We start from the raw sequence: 5,793 nt of genomic DNA, 5'->3' as shown, positions 1-5,793 counted from the left end.
ACGAAGAGGTCTGGCAGGGGTGTAGGGTCTGATGATTTTTTGTAGATAAGCTGGGGAAGACCCCTTAACTGCTTGGAAGGCTAGCACCAATGTTTTGAATTTGATGCGAGCCATGACAGGCAGCCAGTGGAAGGTAGTAAGCAGGGGGGTGACGTGTGAGTTGGGGGGTGACGTTGTGTTGTATCACTGATGTTTATGTAGGAGTGTCATTAAAGAGCATAGGATACTCTGTGATTTGACCATATCGGAACTATGTTCTTTTGGCAAATGGTTAAGGTGGGAAGACAGATCCGCTAGTACTTCTGAACTTAGTAGCTTAGCGCACTGCTGTGGTGCGTTACGGAGCAGCAGACCGTCCTCATCCCCAGCGAGATCAGAAGTGACCACCGGGAACACCGAAGCTATAGCCAAGATCGGTAAAACATTATCCTCCTCCAGTTTTGGAGTTCTGGCATGGTACATCTTTAACATGTTTACGTGACACATTCGGGACTGACGTCTACGGTCAGGAGTGCGAATGATGTAGTCAGTATCGCTTAACTTCTCTTCCACAGTGTAAGGACCTGAGAAGCGAGCAGACAGCGCAGAACCTTGAATAGGCAGCAAAACCAGCACCTGATCTCCGACACTAAAGGAGCGCGCAACCGACTTCCGGTCATAACGCTTTTTCATAGCGCTCTGAGAAGTGGTAAGTGCTTCTTTTGCCATAGAGCAAGCCCGATGTAAGCGCTCTCGAAACTCACTTACACAGTCCAACACATTAGTGGACCTACCAGACGAGTCAGACATGATTTGTTCTTTAAGAACTTGCAGGGGCCCTCGTACTGTGTGACCGAAAACCAATTCGGCTGGGCTAAAGCCAAGTGACTCCTGCACAGTTTCTCTTAGGGCAAACAACGCAAAAGGCACTTGTCCCAGCTATTTCCAGTTTCCAGACAGTATTTTCGTAAAACTGATTTAAACGTCTGATGCCAGCGTTCGAGCGCACCTTGCGATTCGGGAAGGTATGCGGAAGAGACCTTATGCTTTATTGCAAGGGAACTTAAAATCAGTTTAAATATCTTTGACAGAAAGTTAGATCCCTAATCGGTCTGAAGCCAAACCCGAACCGTGACCGTGGTCTTTAATTTGGGCCAGAAAAAATGTTGCAAAACCCAGTTATACGTTTTGGTTATTCCTAGGTGACCAGACCAAGGGTTCTCGTGTGCCAACGATAACACCTGCTGGTGATACGGTGTGGGTACAACTATTTGAGTTACCACACCCCAATCCATGCCAGCGGCAACAGGTAATGACCATTTCCTCATCAACAGACCCTTTTCCACGAAATAAGCTACTGGCCTATCTTTCACAGCTTCAAGGGTGACAGCAGATTTAAGACACTGCTTGAGTGATGTATCCGTTTTCTGAGCGTACGTACATATAATCTCAGTTTAGCTCTTTCTGAAACATCATTCCTTGAAAAGGACTGTGTAAGGGCATATTTTCAAATTTGTCCATAAAATAGCCACAAGTTTAGACGTAATATCGAGCTTCTTTGACTGGCTTTACAATGATTGAATTGTACCTTTATGGATGAAGATGCGATGGTTGGGGGTAGAGAGGGAAGCAGGGCAGACAGGCAAGGCAGGTGAGTTGGCAGGTGGATGAGAGCAAACAAAGGAAACTCCAATAGATTCCAATGATTCAAACAAATGGTTAGTAGAAAGTGGTTAAATCAGTAGATCCAAATAATGAAAATGTGACATTTAAGTATTCAAAAAGGGTCAAAAGGTCTTCAATAGCCGTAAAGAACTGTGTGCTCTTACGTCTTCCTAATTCCTTTGTTCTCAGTGTTCTAAAAATCAAAAGTGAGTGTCGGCCATCTTAAAGCTCAAGGCCTTCTCATAATAACAAAAATAAGAGTTCTTTCAAAATAAAAGATCCTAAATTGAAACCAAGTTCTCTGTGCTCCTGTAGCACGCATTCAACTCATTTAAACGGAAAATGGCTCCTACATAGCCGGCCCCTTATAGCTACTGCAGGAAGCAAGCTATAACAATCAAAAATGAAAAATTTCTAAGGAGCCATATACTATTAACATGATGTGCAAAGGATCAGTGTATGCATCTGCGTGTGTGTAAGCACGTGCGCAAGTTCATGCAGGCCTCAGTCAGCCTTAGGTTGTGGGCCTTCAACCAGCAAGCAGATCTTGCTGACGGGTCGCTCTAGCTGGCTTGTCTTAGTTTGAAGCCTTACGCTGCGGACCAAGCCTTTAGAATCAGGGTGGGCTTCAATCACTCTGGCCAACATCCATGAGCCTCGTGGTGCTGTGGCGTCAGCTACCAACACAATGTCTCCTTGACAGAAGTTACGCCTGACACGTGACCATTTTTGACGTGTCTGTAGAAGAGGGAGATACTCTCTGACCCATCGCTTCCAAAATAGATTGGCAATGTATTGGGTTTGCCTCCAGCGACGTCTTGCATATAGGTCCTCTTCCACAAACAATCCTGGAGGCAGAACTGGCTGCACCTTGAGTTGCAGTAAATGGTTCGGTGTTAGTGGCTCCAAGTCATTTGGATTATCAGAAACAGTTGTGAGTGGTCGGCTATTAAGAATCGCTTCAACCTCACACATTACTGTATGAAGGCCTTCATCATCCAGATGCTGTTGGCTGGTGACTGACTGGAATGTTATTTTAATCATACGAATGAGTCGCTCCTATATTCCCCCATGATGGGCACCATGGGGTGGATTGAAAGTCCACTTCACTCCCTTTTGGAGTAGGCTTTGTTCAATCTGTTGCAAGTTCCAGGATTTCAGGGACTCCTTTAGTTCCCTTTCAGTCGAGACAAAGTTTGTTCCATTGTCTGATCGCAACTCAGACACCTGCCCTCTTCTGGCAATGAAACGTCTGAATGCATGAATGCAAGAGTCAGTATCAAGCGAATGTGCAATTTCAAGATGGATGGCGCGACTGGTCAAACATGTGAAAATGACTCCATACCGTTTCACAATGCTACGGTTACGTTTTATTTCCAATGGTCCAAAGTAATCAACCCCTACATGAGTAAAGGGTGGAAGGTCAGGGGTCAACCTGTCAACAGGCAAGTCTGCCATTTTCTGTTCGCCTGCACTGGAGCTGACTCTCCTGCATGTTGTGCATTCATAAATGACCTTTCTTGCCAAAGAGTTGGCACAGGGAATCCAGTACCTTTGTCTGAGTCTGGAAAGCATAAAATTCCTTCCACTGTGGCCCGTTTCATGACGGATATGCAGGAGTAAGAGCTTGGAGACATAGTGGTCCTTAGGGAGTATTGCAGGATGCTTTTGTTCACTGGGCATTGCCATTTTGCTGAGACGGCCACCAACCCTCAAGGTGCCATTGTCAAGAAAAGGATCCAACCTGAAGATGGTGCTGTTTCGGTTTACATTTTGCATACCCTTCTGCAAACAGGATATCTCCTGTGGAAATCCTTGGTTTTGGCAAAACTGTAGAATTGTCATCTCAGCACTCTCCAGATCACTGACTGATAACACATATGGACTAGTTTTATCTTGTTTTTGTTTCCTTGTGATCATAACAGGTTTGCTTTGATCTTTGTCTTTCTTGCATTTCCTTACAAGATCCAAAAGAATAGACTTCAACCTCAGGAGCCATGCCACAGCTTTCTTAAGCCTCATCCATGTTGAGAAGTAATTGAAAAGGTAAGTAGTAGCCTCACAGTTTTCCTTTACAGTGACATTCACAGTGACAACTCCCTTTCTTAATTCAGGGTCATCTGGAGACAGGACAAGTTCAAAAGGAGGGTCTGGCCAGCAATGGGTTGGTTCCTTTAGGAAGTCTGGGCCGTTGATCCAAGTCTTTCTTTTCAGAAAGGTGTCGACATGCAGTCCTCGGGAGGCATCATCAGCAGGGTTCAATTTTGTTCCTATATACTTCCACTGAGACACCTCTGATGCACTTCTGATGATATTGACGCGGTTGGCCACAAAGGTCTGGAATCTTCTGCTTTCATTCCGGATATACCGGAGAACGGTCATGCTATCTGTCCAAAACAGAGATGCATCCAAATCAATGTGCAACTCCTCAGATAGCATTCTGTCCATACGTACTGCCAGAACTGCAGCAGTAAGCTCCATACGTGGTGTGGTCATCACTTTCAAGGGGGCAACTCGGGCCTTTCCCATTAGAAAAGTGACATGGGCCTTGTTGCTGCTGGTCAACCTCAGGTAGGTAACGGTCCTATACCCGACGTCACTCGCATCACAGAAGTGGTGCATCTGTGCTGTCTTGATGCTTCCAAAGTTTTCTGGAACCAAACATCTACAGACCTTGAATTCTCTCACTTTTGAAAGTTCTTGCCACCATTGCTTCCAGGCTTGGGCGTGGGTCTCTGGCAACTCCTCATCCCATCCAACGTTCTGCTTGCATAACTCCTGTAGAATGCATTTTGTCTTGAAGGTGAGAGGTGCAAGAAACCCCAGTGGGTCATATATGGAACTGACCATGGACAGAATTCCACGTCTGCTGCATGGACGCTCCTTGATTGTCACCTGGAATGTGAAGGCATCTTCCTTGACACACCATTGCACACCCAGAGCCCGCTCAACTGGCAAATCTTCTATGTCAAGATCAAGATTCTTTACATCCTTTGCCCTTTCAGACTCAGGAATGGAGGCCAAGACAGCTCTGTTGTTACTAATCCATTTTGTCAACTTAAAGCCTCCAGTTGCACAGAGTAACTTCAATTCCTTGCAGAGCTTGATGGCAAAGCCTTCTGCATCAACAGCTTTCAACAGATCATCTACATAGAAATTATTCATGATTGTGCTAGTTGCCTCAGCTGAGAAGCACCCTTTGTTATCCTCAGCTGTCCTCTTCAAAGCATAACTTGCACAGCTGGACGATGACGTTGCACCAAAAAGATGTACGACCATCCTATATTCCTTCAGTGGCTAGCTGATATCTCCATCAGGCCACCAAAGGAAGCGCAGGAAGTTCACATGGTGAGGTGGGACTTTGACTTGGTGGAACATCTTCTCCACGTCAGCCATGATGGCGATCTTGCCTAGACGGAAACGGACTAAAACTCCAATTAAGGTGTTTGTAAGATTGGGACCTTGAAGGAGTTCAGTATTCAGTGATTTTCCCTGATAAGCAGCGGAACAATCAAACACCACTCGCAAACTCCCCTTCTTTGGATGAAACACACCATGATGAGGTATGTACCACACCTTTCCATTTTCAAGCTGCTCTTGTGGCACAAGTTCAGCATGTCCACTTGATAGGACTACTTCCATGAAGGCTGTATACTCCCTATGAAAGTCAATGCTCCTCTGAAACTTTCTCCTCAATGACAAGGTCCGTTGCTCTGCCAGGTGACGGTTGTTTGGCATTGTAGGGTCGTCCTTCTTGAATGGCAAGGGCAGTTGGTAGTGTCCATTAACTATCTTTGCAGAGCTGTCCATTATTTGCATGTATCTGCAATCTTCAACTGACATTTGCTGCTTTTCCTCAAAGCTCTGGGAAATCATGATTGTATTGCTGAATTAAGAGTTCACTCATTTTTTCAACAGATATTCGATGTGAATGAACATGCTTCTGGCCTTGCTGATTGATGCATGCATCCTCATTATGGAGAATACCATTCACCACCCAACCTAGCAGTGTCTTTATAGCAAAAGGCCCATTACCCTGGCTATTGATAATTCTCCACGGCTCCATCAGTTTGGGTGCATTCATCCCTATGAGAAGGTCAATTTCAGCATCAATGTTGGGTATTTCCACATCCTGAAGATAGGACCATT

The 5,793-nt window shown here is 45.3% G+C and overlaps 1 pseudogene; it reads right to left on the bottom strand.

Annotated features, from left to right (window-relative positions):
* Nucleotides 1-3,749: 3,749 nt before the first annotated feature.
* On the bottom strand, nucleotides 3,750-5,040 carry LOC133138700 (uncharacterized; annotated as a pseudogene).
* Between the last annotated feature and the right edge of the window lie 753 nt (nucleotides 5,041-5,793).

The sequence above is a fragment of the Conger conger genome, chromosome 10 (assembly GCF_963514075.1).
Source record: "Conger conger chromosome 10, fConCon1.1, whole genome shotgun sequence".
NCBI classification, from domain to species: domain Eukaryota; kingdom Metazoa; phylum Chordata; class Actinopteri; order Anguilliformes; family Congridae; genus Conger; species Conger conger.
Note: the sequence above shows the minus strand (reverse complement) of the source record. Positions and strands in the feature narration are given on the sequence as shown.